The sequence below is a fragment of the Alexandromys fortis genome, unplaced genomic scaffold, assembly GCF_014885135.2.
Source record: "Alexandromys fortis isolate MF-2015 unplaced genomic scaffold, M_Fortis_MF-2015_v1.1 scaffold_421, whole genome shotgun sequence".
In the NCBI taxonomy this organism is placed as follows: domain Eukaryota; kingdom Metazoa; phylum Chordata; class Mammalia; order Rodentia; family Cricetidae; genus Alexandromys; species Alexandromys fortis.
Genome location: NW_026068290.1, coordinates 69,959 through 84,896, shown reverse-complemented (window position 1 = coordinate 84,896; position 14,938 = coordinate 69,959). Strand labels below are relative to the sequence as shown.

Genomic DNA, 14,938 nt, shown 5'->3' with positions numbered 1-14,938 from the left:
GGGGAGGGAAATGGGAGGCGGGGAGGAGGCGGAAATTTTTTTTTCAATAAAAAATTATATTTAAAAAAAAAAGTGGTCTATACTGGATATCATCCTACTGGGTCAGAAGTTGTCAGGACGATCAACAAGCCATCCTGACCCAGAGCCAAGACAAGAATATGAATAAATTTGTACATGAAATTGATGAATAATGGACACTAAGACTTAACACTTCCTCTGGGACACAAGAGCGTGCTCACTATAGACAAGGGCCTTCATGGAGAGATGTTAATCTTTAGTTAGTCTCTGCTTGCTCGATGCCCCTTTCTTACCTCCTGCCAATAGAAAAAAAAATATACAATCCAGGAATGATGAGACTCAGGCAGAACCTCTGCCCAGTGTCACCTACCACTCTACTAGAAACCCTGAATAAAATCCACTCATGGAGCAAGCCGAAGTTGACAGAGTCATTCTCTGGGCTGGTAGGGCCATGCTCATTTACAAGAAAGGCCTTGGGAAAACCACGCTTCTGAAATAATCACCCCTAAATAGGGACTTGATCTTAGGACCCATGTGCACCCCAACATCAGCATCTCAGCACATACTCGGAACACCTGATTATACCCTAAGTCAGACGTCAAAGCTATAAACAAACATGTAGGCTATATACACCACTGTTTGGGACAGATTAGCGTAAAGGCTTACACTTAGACATTTATAGGACAACACCCCCCCACTTGTGCCTATACAGGCAAAATGAGGCAACACTCCTCACAGGTATATGGGAGTGGCTGCCCCTAAGAGCTACAACTGAGTGTCACCCATATGGAGAAATGCACAGGCAAACAAAAACATTTTTTTTCACACAGGGTTTTCCATGTCTCTACATGGCAGATGGATCATGTGCCCAGGCTGTCTATAAGACAGCACTAGAAGATGCACCCTTGGCTGCCTTTTCAGTCAGCTCAAATTTTCCGCACTACCAGCCAAACCCTTGTTATCTTCCACCATCTGAGAACCATTTCCAAGCCCATCTTGGGAGGAGGTACATTTATTTTATTCCATTCCCAAGTGAGAACTCTAGACACATGAACACAAACAGAAGCCCTGGTAATTTTATTGACAGCTCTCTAAACCAGACACATACAAGCATATTTCTGATGAGCCAAAAGACTGTACTGATGCTTTTTTTTTTAAAGGTGGTACTGTAAGATGCAATGGTTCCAGATCTGCTCACGCTCTGCCCGTGGATATGTAACACTCAGTGTTGCTTGCTGCTTACTCTGTGTATATAGCCAACAAGACAAATACAACGCATGCTAACCACTTAGATGTGTGTGGTCTGCCAGCTCGAGTCACTGCCCACAAATATTGCCAAACTTCTCAAATCTAACCTTTGTGTCATTTTAGAAATAGATAGTTGTTGCTGTTGTCTATATTGTTATGACAACTCAATGAATGGCTCTCAACACACAAAAACAGCCATAAAGTCTTCATAGAAGACCCCATAAAGTTCTCATACAGGGGCAAAAATCTGTGCACACAAACTCCAAAGATTATAAGAGCTATGTGATAGTGTGGATGTAGGAACCTGGCCTTGAGGGTTTGACATGTTTGTCACCATTTGGATACAAAAACCATCATCATGACCAATGAGAGACCATGGCCCATATATAGGCAAGGTCAGAACATAAACAAAACTATACATCTACAAATTACAAGTTCTGGATGCTAAGTTTATTAACGTCTGTTGCTCTAAAGGGGTGTGGCTACTTAGAAACAAATGATTCTGGAGATTATAAACCATCTCTCCCTGTTGCCTACCACTGTGTAGTAAATAGAAACCATCAACGGATGGTGGATCTTTGCTGAAGTGGTGTCCTGATGTCTCCCTGCTCTGAAAGGAACCTACTTAAAACTCACTTACAGGGCAGCCTGAATTTTCTGGGGTCATTTTGTTGGCACCCTCCCCTTCAGAAGGTGAACCTTCTCCCCAGGAACCGACGTTTACACAGCCAAAATCTAGCTAGCATGACGCTTATGAACATTATGTAGCTCAGTTAAGGTGATGCAAGCTGGGTACTGCTGTAGCATCATTTTGTCTATATTTGATATGATGGAGTCTATTCTTTGCAAAATGTGTGCCCGTCAGCTGCTACTTCGTTTGAAAAACAGAGAGCAGCTTTTTCTTGAATGACTTCATGGTTCAGACATCTCATTCAGACTATCCTTCTTTTAAATTAGGGTCAGTTAGTGATCTTTCTCTTAGGAAACTTTCTCCAGTTATGAGAGGGCTCTTCCACATAATCGAAGAAAGATACTGTGCTCACAGGGACAGTAGAATGCAGTCAATTTTCAATAAAGTAAATGAAAATCCCAGGTTGAGAGACGGGTACAACTTGTCAGTGTGCTTGGACACCCCTTTCCACAGTTTACACTTATTTTAAGGAATTCAATACTCTGAAAACATTGATGAGTTCAGTTTTATAGGCAAAATTAAGAAAATGAAAGTGAACCAGGTGGTAGTGACACACGCCTTTAATCCAAGCACTCAGGAGGCAGAGGCAGATGGATCTCTGTGAGTTTAAGGCCAGCCTGGTCTACAAGAACTAGTTACAGGACAGGACTCAAAGCTAAAAAAAAAAAAAAAAAAAAAAAAAACCTGGAAGTTTGTTAATATGATATGATACATAAAATACACATATTTAACATATACATTTCGATGAATTTAAGCATACACTTGGAACCATGTTGCCACCACAATCAGGAGAGCAAAGAAGGCTTGGGATATAGCTCAGTGGTAGAGCACCTGCTTAGCGTGTACAGGAACCTGGCTGGGGTCCCCAGCACCATGCACACACAATTTTTAAAGGTAGTAAATATATCTGTCAAAATCAAAGACAAAATGTTTACAACACATTCAAGCTACGAAGTGTGTATAGCTTTAATGTGAAAGGAATTTTTATTTAAATATTAGTATTATTTTCCTACGTGTATGTATGTTTTCATACATGTGAAATGGTGGTTATTATTATTATTTTCCTATGTGTATGTGTGTGCTCATACATGTGAAAGAGAGGGCACATACCATTTCATGAGTTAGGAAGTCAAAACGCATCCTTGAGTATCAATCTTCGCTTTCCACCTTGTTTGGGGGTAGTTTCTCTCTTGTTCACTGCTTCATAAACCAGATTAGCTGGCTCACAAATTCTGGATTTCTTTTGTGCATATACCATGTATACACAATTTTTTTAAAGGTAGTAAGCACATATCTATAACCCCTACAGAGAGAAGACTTTTTTTTTTACCATTTCCTAAAGGGAGGGGTACTCTGCAGTCACAGACACGTGCGTGACTGCATTTGGCTTCCAGATGAGTTCTAGGAATGTAAACAGCAGTCTTGTGTTACAATGCTTGCCCACTGGGTCCCGCAAGGAATGTTTAAATAGTTACTTAAAAATGCAGAGAAACAAAAAATGAACAAAAGGCTAGATAAAAGCTTTGAAGAAGAAATAATTAATAAATTATTAATAATAAAAGTCAAATGCTATAGAGATTTGCATTGGTATGGATCTTGGTTTATTGATACAAACTTAAGGTCAGTTTTGTTATATGTATATTTCTGTTCTTGATTAAGATATTGTGCTTGCACAGCTCATTTAAAAAATGTAATGTATTGGGCTGGAGAGATGGCTCAGTGGTTAAGAGCATTGCCTGCTCTTCCAAAGGTCCTGAGTTCAATTCCCGGCAACCACATGGTGGCTCACAACCATCTATAATGAGGTCTGGTGCCCTCTTCTGGCCTGCAGACATACAGAATATTGTATACATAATAAATAAATAAATAAATAAATAAGTATTAAAAAAACACTTGGTTTAAAAAAAAATGTAATGTATTGATGGGCATAGTCGACTGGTAAGCTAGAATTAACCAGACAAGCTCAGTACAACAGATCTAGTTTAATAATTGGAAAATGGGGAGACTCACACGATCCGGGTCCAGCGAATACCACAGGCAGTGAAGAGAGGAGAGGGAGCGCACCTGGATTCCCAGGTCTTTCTTCCCTGGCCCCAGGTGGCCACATCCTAGCCAAATGTGATTGGCTGAGCTTCCCCATCATCTCCCCCTTTTGTCTAAACAAGATCAAACCAAATCCAATACAACTATATACAATAGGAACAGATACCAAATATAAAATTACAAGCAACAAACAATATTAAGCAAGAAACATATAACAAAAGTTTTACTAAACATTCTATTTCAAGGAGTCTAAATGATGTATTGAAATTAAGTTTAGCTAAATCATGAGGAGGGTAACTACAATTATGTAATCTTAAGCTCCACCAAAGATCTGAGAAGGGAAGTAATATTACTTGAGCAACCAGGAAGTACAAACAAGAAACTTGCAAAATGTGCAACAAATGACAGAGACAACTGACTACCTGGGCAACTACACAGAGTCTCATTTACAATGTTGAGGCAACTAACTTTGACTAAGGCCTAACGTAACTGACATGCCATTTTCAAAGGCAGGAAACTTTTTAGAACTATCTTACCCTGTCTTGGCAGGATAAGACAATCCTGTTTTTATCCACTTACGGATACTCTGTATCTCTGTCAGTGGTCAAGGTATGGGCTTTACTTTGCCCAAAGGCCAATTCTGCCAAGAAGAAGACAAGCTCCAAGTAAAGTGTCTTTGGTGCTCAACATTCTCTCAGGAGTAGAGTGGTGTTGCCAGGAGTGATTGTGTCTCACTACCACGGAACTCTAGGTTAGATTAAAGGCCATTTTCTCCAGCTCTTTGAAGAGGTTGAAGATTATACTATCTATACTAAATATAATCTCTATGTATCTAAAGAACCTGATTAGCCTAAATATATATATGACAAACATATATGACTATTGATTTATAATTCTCGATACCTATCTAACTTGAAGACTAAGAGAATATACAATTGTGCAATAAATGAGGACAATGACCTCCAAATGTAAACAATGTATATTATTACATAAACAATATATAATTATCTTAATTATAGGTAGAAATATACACTGNTATACAAACAATATATAAGTATCTTAATCAGAGGTAGAAATATACACTGCAATATGGTAAATATATATTAATACAATATATATCAATACATAACAAATGTTTTAAACAGAGGTAGAAGCATACTTGCATACAATATTCAATATAATTTAACTTTGTATCAACATACAAGAATCTGATACCAATATAATTTTCTAAAAACAATAACTCACAAATACCAATCTATTATCCCATCACCAATTATTCCTTTTTTTTTAAGAACACCCCTGAGCCTATAAAATACCTCCTACATCCCTCAACCATATACCAATTATAACCAACCCCTAAATGATGTCCCTAAACCTGAGGGCAAACTCTGCTGGGAGAGGGGACGTCGTCCTCTAAAATTGCTTCCAGCTGTCATGGGGGTGACACTCTTCTTAGGGGGTCCTGTGAAAGTAAATGATGGTAAAATTCCAAGATTAATATTTGTTCTGGAAAAATTGCAAATAGTCTCTGAGTGTTTTGAGAATGTCCAGCCAGAGTGTTGTAAAAGATGTGCACCATTTGGAACTGTCTTGTACAGCTGGTACCAAAAAAACAAACAAACAAACAAAAAAACGGTCCTGTAGTAGCGCTATCAGCATCATGATGTCATATTAACCAGGTGGAGTCGACGTTGTGGGGCCCTGGGCGCCATATAGTGATGAAGCGAGCAGGCCTGCTTTTTGTCCAGCCCGGCTCCCGCACTTTGGGTGCCACTTGTAGAAGGAGTGGCGGGCTGTGTCCCGCCACCCAGCTAGCTTTACACCCGAAATAATTACACAAAAACTGTATTAATTTAAACACTGCCTGGCCCATTAGCTCTAGCCTCTTACTGGCTAACTCTCACATCTTGATTAACCCATTTCTGTTAATGTGTATCGCCACTTAATTGTGGCTTACTGGCATGAGTCTAACCACCGTCTGTTCTGGGTAGGAGAAGCATGGCATCTACCTGACTCTGCTTTCTTCCTCCCAGACTTCTGTTCTGTCTCCTCCACCCACCTAAGGGCTGACCTATCAAAAGGCCAAGGCAGTTTCTTTATTAATCAATGAAAGTAACACATAGACAGAAGACCCACCTACATCAATGTATAATTAAGAAATATAGGTTAATAGATAATCATCTATAATAGTCAAGCTTGTAGTCACATTAGTTAGTTTTTCTAGATGTACAGAGATGTATTTCAGATAGGATAGGTATTCTTCAAACCTTTTGAAGACTACAGAAGATGACATTTAAACTGTTTTAGGAAGTTAGGACTTGGCCATCAGGATGAAGCCCATCCTGCTATAGGGCCATGAGAGGTCCCTCATGCAGGTCAAATACAACCGTGAAAGAGACCTCCTCTTCACCATGGCCAAAGACCCTATCATCAATGTATGGTACTCTGTGAATGGTGAGAGGCTGGGCACCTACATGGGCCATACCGGAGCTGTGTGGTGTGTGGATGCTGACTGGGACATCAAGCAAGTCCTTACCGGCTCAGCTGACAACAGCTGTCATCTCTGGGAAGCAGCTGGTTCTACAGAAGACCAACTCAGCTGTCTGTACCTGTAGCTTTGACTTTGGGGGCAACATCATCATGTTCTCCATAGACAAACAGATGGAGTACCAGTATTTCGTGAGTTTCCTTGATCTACGGGATCTAAGCCAGATCGACAGCAATGAGCCCTATGTGAAGATCCCCTGCAATGACTCCAAGATCACCAGTGCTGTTTGGGGACTCTTGGGGGTGTGCATCATCGCAGGCCATGAGAGTGGAGAGCTCTACCAGTATTGTGCCAAGTCTGGAGAGATGTTGGTGAATGCTAAGGAACACTCCTGGCAGATCAATGACAGCCATTTGTCTAGAGATGTGACCATGTTTGTCACTGCATCCAAGGACAACACAGTTAAGCTCTTTGACTCCACAAGTCTTGAACATCAGAAGACTTTCCCAACAGAACATCCTGTCAACTCAGCTGCACTCTCTCCCAACTATGACTATGTGGTGCTGGGAGGTGGCCAGGAAGCCATGGATGTAACTAGAACCTCCACCAGGATTGGCAAGTTTGAAGCCAGGTTCTTCCATCTGGCTTTTGAAGAGGAGTTTGGGTGAGTCAAGGTCCACTTTTAACCTATCAACAGTGCTGCCTTCCATCCTGATGGCAAGAGCAACAGCAGTGGTGGCAAAGACGGCTATGTCCGCATCCATTACTTTGACCCACAGTACTCTGAGTTTGAGGCCTAAGAATCTGGATCTCAGTGTACATCAGGGAAGCTGCTCAGGAGGGTTTTAGACTCTGAGAAATGAATTAATTTGTTAAAAATTAAAAAAAATAAGTTAGAACTTTTCATGACAATGAGACACGTCTGCTTCTCTGGCAGCACCAGTCTACTTCAAGAGAAAGATGGGCATCAAAGAGTTTCCTTATGGAGTTGGTTAGCCATTTGGACAAGAAACTGCTCTTGCCTGGACTGCTTGATGAACTGGACATGGAAGACTTGCAGAGAAATGACTGTTGAACTTGCCTAAAGGTGAGATGATCCTTTGCTTCATAAAAGAATCTGCTAGACATTCTGCAGGACACAGAAGAAAGTGACTGACAAACTGCCAATATAGGTGGAACTGTCTTTGAAATTTCCTGCTTCATGGAAAAGTCTGCTGGATACTATGGGCCTGTACACTGGAGATGGATGCTCCAACAGTACAGAAGAACTTTGGGTGACTGTCCAGGCAGTGGGATGTCTTTGTCAATTCTAGAGTTTTGGAAGTTGCTTACAATGCACGTCCTGTTAACTTAGGTAATATTATGTTTTTCTGGAGTCTTTGATGGAGTTGAAGAATTTAGTTATAGCTTTCCTTAGTTGTGATAAAAGATAAAGTAGATATAAATATTGTAACTGTAATTCTTGCTTGATACCTGTTTTGTTGTATGTAATTTTACTATGTTAAAGTTAAAACCTTCCTTTTTTATTTAAAGAGAAGAGGGAGGTGATATGGGATTCCCTCTGTATGGTCTGACTATGATTGATTAATGAAGAAAACTGGCTTGCGTCTATGGCAGAGCAGAGTAGAGCAGAGCAGAGGTAGGCAGGGAAGACAGAATTGAATGCTGGGAGAAAGAAGGGCAGAGTAGGGAGATGCCATAAAGCCGTTTCTGAAGACAGATGTGCTGAAACTTTGCTACTAGGTCACAACCTCATGGTGATGCAAAGATTAATGGAAATGGGTTAAATTAATATGTAAGGGTTAGCCAATAAGAAGCTAGAGCTAATGGGCCAAGCAGTGAATTAATTAATACAGTTTCTGTGTGATTATTTCGGGGCTAAGTGGCGGGGAACCAACAACGATTCTCTCCTCCTACAGTCAGACTCTGATGACCAGAAAAGAAGTTAAAGTGAAGAAAAGTAAAATTCTGTGATGTGAGCCCTAAGACCAGGATGAATTCACAGATTTAATATACTTGTAAATGAGCAGATACAGAGATAGGAATGGGACCTGTGTATGTGCACACCCATGGGAGTGTACACACATATATTTCTTAGCCTTGTCTGCTGAAAGAGCCCAGAAACAATAATTCCTGGGGCATTCTGGCACACAAGTCTGACTTCTGCACATCTTTTTCAAGTAAAAGAGTGGAGTCAGCCTTCCTTGAACAAATGTCTGGAGTTGGGATGCAGTAGATATATGTGGACTACCTTGTGGTACCGGAAAACAAGAAATTACCAAGTATATGTAAATCATGTAAGAAGAGAGTCAGTTTAAAATAGTGATGATGAGACTGGAGAGATTATTCAGCCCTTAAGAGCCAACTCTGCTCTTACAGGGGACCCAGGTTCAGTTCTCAGTACCCACAGCACAATGAAGTCTACCACCATAGCTCCAGCTTCAGAGGGGAAGGGACATCTCCAACCTCTGAGGGTATTCACGTACACTCGCCCCACTCCCAACACACCAGACATATACAAGTAAACATAATTAAAAAATAATCAACACTTTGAAAGTTGATAAAAAATCTGGGAGAATAGGGAAAGCCACAGAGTAAGAGAATAATTATTACTCATGCTGTAAAGCAAGCAGGCACAAGTCTGTAGTGATATAAATCATTGACTAGGTAAACACACGGGAGAAAAATCAGAACACTTCTTAGCATAGAATTCCAAGCAATCTATGTAAAAAATGATTGAGACAGACAGCCAGCATTTGGCAAACCCAGGAACAATCATGAGAGGTGAGAACTGTCAACAGATGCGGAGCCCAGGAGGTCAAACAGCAATGAGAACCAGAATAATCACACATATTAAATCACCAGGCTGACACATATTAATCACTAAGATAAATATAGTAAATGTGAAGTAAAAAAAAAAAAAAAAGACTTGTCAGGTCCTGCTTTAACCAAGCAATGAAGCTGAAGTCAACAGCAGCTGGCCTAATCAACACTTCACACTCAGTGTGCTACACTGAGGTCACCATGTTGCTTTCCTCGTGTCCTTTAAAACATGGCAAAAGCTACACTTAATTAGAGGAAACATCAGTGGCATTTATTTTGTTGGGAGATTCCTGAAAAGTCTGAAATACATATAAGACAGAAAACACAAAGCAAGGCAAAACCGAGAAAAGAAAATGAACGAAGGATGTCAGGTTAAAAGGGACCAAATGAGCACAACATTTTGGTTTGGTACAAAGCTAGTTAAGGGTGTTGAATATATGCCAAAGATCATAGAGTCAAGCCCTAAGGAAACAGTTTACTGTATAGTGATGTTTTACATGCTGTTACATTTAAAGAAATAAAAGAAGGCTAGGAAGATCACCTCAATGAGTAAGAAGCTTGCTGTGAAGGCAAGAGGAACTGAGTTCAAATCCTGGCACCCACATAAAGGTTGATCATAACGGTGAGTGCCTGTACCACAAGCATTGTGTGTGTGTATGGGGGGGTGTATGTGTAGAGACAAGTGGATCCCAGGAGTTCACCTATCATCTAACCTACCTGGAACAGAGAGCACTAAGTTCAGTGAGAGACCCTGTCGCAAATAATAATAATAATAATGTGAAACAAAAGGGGCCGAAATGTGATGGCTTCCTCTGGCTTCTGTATGCCCAAGGATGAATGTATGCACCCTTGTCACCCGCACATACCTGTGCATACATCACACACACACACACACACACACATACACACACACACAAAGTGGGGAAAGAAAGAGAAATGTAATAACTACTGGGAGAAGGAAACATACAAAGGTTTAAGCAGTAACCAAAATAAAGAATTCATCAAACAGACTTAACTGAAGAAAAATTAATGAACCAGGAAACAAGTTATGAAATGTTATTCAGGATATGGCATGAAATGCCAAAGGGATTTTTAAAAAGTAAACAACATACAAGAATACATATAGAGGATATAACTAAAGCTAAATACATATTTATATATTTATTTATATCAATTTTCAATATATATTTTTATATTATTTTAAACATATATTTTATTTCTATTGTTTTAAATATACTTTTATTTAAATTATTTAAAATGACTTATTTAAAATATATATATATTTAAATATATATAAACAGAACAAATAGAATGTACTTTTGGCTTCCAAAACAAACCTCAACAGATATACAAAAAAATTGAAATAACCCCATCTATCAGATCACATGACATAAAATTAGAATTCAACAGTAACACTAATTCCAGAAAGCCCACAAACACATAGAAATTAAACAATGCTCTCCTGATTCACTAGTAGGTCAACGAAGAAATTACAGACTTCCTAAAAGTCAACCAAAATGACCACACAATATACTCAAATTTATGGGACACAATGAAAACAGTGTTAAGAGGAAAGTTCATAGCACTAAATGTCTACATAAAGAAGTCGTAAAAGTCCCACACTTTTAACTGTTAAGTGAGTTACCAGAACACCTGAAAACTCTAGAGCAAAATGAAGCAAACTCGCCCAAGAGGAGTAGATGGCAGAAAATGATTAAATTGAGAGCTGAAACACAATAGAAACAAAGAAACAATACACAGAATCAATGAGAAAAGAGTCGGTATTTTGAGAAAATCAAAAAAATACACAAATCCTTATTCAAACTAACCAAAGGCAGAGAGAGAACTGGTGTAGGAGGGTCTTCTTTCTATGTGTTGCTTTCATTGGATGAATAAAGAAAACTGTCTTGGTCTTTTGATAGGGCAGCCCTTAGGTGGGTGGAGTAGACAGAACAGAAGTGAAGTGTGGCAGATGCCATGATTCTCCTGCCTGAGATGGACAGACACTCTTTAGACTCATGTCAGTAAGCCACAATCAAGTGGTGATACACATTAATAGAAATGGGTTAATCAAGATGTGAGAGTTAGCCAATAAGAGGCTAAAACTAATGGGCCAGGCAGTAATTAAATTAATACAATTTCTTTGTGGTTATTTCGGGGGTTAAGCTAGCCAGGTGGTGGGACACAGCCCACCATTCCTCTACTACAGAGCATATCCAAATTAACAAAATCAGAAATGAAAAGGGGGATATAACAACATATATGGAGGAAATTCAGACAATGATCAGGTCATATTAAAAAACCTGTACTCCAAAAAATTGAAAATGGACAATTTTCTGGATAAATATCACTTACCAAAGTTAAATCAAGACCAGATAAGCAAATTAAATAGACCTATAACTTCTTAAGAAATAGAAATAGTCATCAAAAGTCTCCCAACCAAAAAAAGGCCAGGTCCAGATGGTTTCAGCTCAGAATTTTACAAGGTTTTCAAGAAACTAATTAATACCAATACTTCTCAAATTGTTCCACACAATAGAAACAAAAGAAACATTGCCAATCTCTTTTTATGAGCTTACAGTTACCTTGATATCCAAACCACACAAAGACATTGCTAAGAATTACAGACCAATCTCACTCATGTACATTGATGGAATAATACTCAATACAATACTGGCAAACTGAATCCAAGAACACATCAGAAAAATCATCCACCCTGATCAAGTCAGCTACATTCCAGAGATGCAGGGATGATTCAACATACAAAAATCTGTCAATGTAATCCACTATATAAACAAACTGGAAAAAAAACCCCACATCATCTCATGCTGAAAAGGTCTTTGACAAAATACAACATCCCTTCATGATAAAGGTCTTGGAGAGAGCAGGGGATACAAGGAACATACCTAAACATAATAAAGGCAATATACAGCAAGCCAACAGCCAACATCAAACTAAATGGAGAGAAACCCAAAACGATCCCACTGAAATCAGGAACAAGACAAGATTGTCCACTCTCTCCATATCTATTCAATATAGTTCTTGAGGTCCTAGCTAGAGCAATAAAACACCAAAGGGAGATCAAGGGGATACAAATCAAAAAAGAAGAAGCCAAACTCTCACTATTTGCTGATGATATGATAGTTTACATAAGTGACCTCAAAAATTCTACCAAGGAACTTCTACAACTCATAAGCACCTTCAGTAATGTAGCAGGATACAAGATTAACTCAAAGCCCTCCTTTACACAGATGAAAAACTGGCTGAGAAAGAAATCAGAGAAACGTCTCCCTTCACAATAGACACAAATAACATAAAATATCTTGGAGTAACTTTAACCAAACAAGTGGAAGGCCTGTATGCAAGGAACCAAGTACTCATATCTTTTGGGAACACCTTGAGACAACTCTCCATATGCTCATGAGTCTCTTGCTTTTAGTCGCCTTCCTCCATCTTCCTTCTGCTGATTCCTACTGAGAATCTGCATCTGAAACCTCCAAAATGAGAAAAATATTGTATCCTGACACCAAGGTTGTGTTTCAAGGTCTTGCTGGCCATGAGTTGTCATGTGGGCAGATCCCTGTCACCTGATCCCAAGTGGCTTTTTTTTTTTTTTTTTTGTGACCGTTTGGTTCACAGAGATACCAGGGGTGTTGATCTTCCATGTCCTGTTTCTTGCAGCCTCTACCCTGCTGTGAACTTTGCTCCACATTTGGGTGAGTCCGGAAAGAAGGGGAAGACGCTGTGCAGTCAAATAGTTATGAAACCACCATGAGTCAGACGTCCAGAGCAAGCCTTGTTGTCCCACTCACCCTGTTCTGGCTGCTGCTATGCCACAGGGTTCGGAGAGTTCCTACCAGAGACAAGACAAGATTTGAACATTTCCACAAAGTCCTGTTTCAGGGACTACTTATCCTTGCTGTGTTAGGTTTCAGGAGTCTACACACCAAGTAGAACGCATCCCTGAAACCACCCCATTGGTGTATTTTCCAGCTCTTGGGGCTTTATATTTCAAAGGTCTCATCTGTCAGCTGGCTGATAAGAATACAATGAAGATTATGGGCCATGGTTTGGAGCATCAAAGAGAGGTGTATAAACTACAAGAAACATTTCTTTTTTAGGCACTCTAATGGCGAAACTTTTAAAATCTGTTTTCTTTGTTATTTGAAAATGCATTCTGACTGATGTCCTTATGAGATGAAAAGGTGAAAAGACAGAAATAGGTGCAGGAAGAATGAGAGTGGACGTAGAAGCTTAGAATGGTGCACCTATAAGCCAAACAGCACTGAAGATTGCCAGCAAAACACCCGAAACTGGGGCTAGGTGCAGGACTCCTCTGTGAGTGTAGAGGAAACTCAGCTCTGCCTCAAATGTCAACAATTTTTAAATACCCATTTGTGGTAGAGGGTGGGTGGGTGAGGTCTGCATTCCTAGGAAATGATTCTTTAAAGCCCAGTGCACATTGTCTACATTGAAGAAAGACTTGGACTGAGGAGAGTGGGCTTTGATGGGAGGACATAAACAGATGGCCCTGTCTTCTTCCTTACAGTGATTCTAACCTTCCTAACACTGCCACCCTTTAAACAGTTCCTCAAGTGGTGCTGACCCCAAGCATAAAATTCTTTTCCTTGCTACTTCGTAACTCTGATTTCATGACTGTTATGAATCATATTGTAAATATCTGTGCTTTCTGATGGTCTTAGGTGACCCCTGTGAAATGGTCATTCAACTCTAAAGGGGTTGCGACCCACAGGTTGAGAACCACTGCTTTGGATAGTCTGTGAACACAGCTTTGCAAATTGAAAAGATAGTCCGTCCTTTATGGAGGTTAGAGGATCTTAGATAAAGGTGCTTGTTGCTAAGCCTGACAACCTGAGTCTGATTCCCTGAACCCATATGGTGGGACAGAACCTCCACAGGGCACCATGACATGTGTTTAAGGCACATACACACACACACACACACACAGAGAGAGAGAGAGAGAGAGAGAGAGAGAGAGAGAGAGAGAGAGAGAGACGCACATACACACACACACAGAATATAAATGAATATAAAAAGTTTCAAATTAAACAAACAAACAAACAAAAAACCACAGCTTATGTTTATGACAGGAAGGAGGTGATAATCATTGCATGTCTACATGAGGTCACCGAGGGCAGGACCTGTCAATTCATCCTGGGTAGGGAAGTCAGAGGACAGGAAGTAGCCAACAAAGCACAGAAAGACTGTATTGTCAGGAAATGAGACAACTTCCAGACTTCTTTATGCTCTGTATGAACATGCCATGTTGGCCAACAAGCCTGTCTATAGGTGGATGACTGGTTCAGGAGCTGTGTCACTTTGGACTGGGGTTCCCTGTGGAGTGACAGAGCCCTTATTGAAGTGCTTCCCTTTTGTTTGATTCCTCAGTGACCTAGAAAAGGCAAGCAACAGCAAATTCTGTTCAATGGACTAGATGTCTCCATCTACACCTGGACCTAAGCACCGGGCTCTGGAGGGTCTACTTAAGGAGAACAGATGTTTGAAAGGGAGCGGCCATGATGGGAAACCATGCAATACATGAAACCAGTGAGGTTAGACACCCTAAACAACAAAGACCAAAGGAAAACAGATAGCCAAGAAATCAT

General features: G+C 40.0%; 1 pseudogene; it reads left to right on the top strand.

Annotated features, from left to right (window-relative positions):
* Positions 1 to 6,330: 6,330 nt before the first annotated feature.
* Positions 6,331 to 7,351, top strand: LOC126494865 (eukaryotic translation initiation factor 3 subunit I-like; annotated as a pseudogene).
* The last annotated feature ends 7,587 nt before the right edge of the window (positions 7,352 to 14,938 follow it).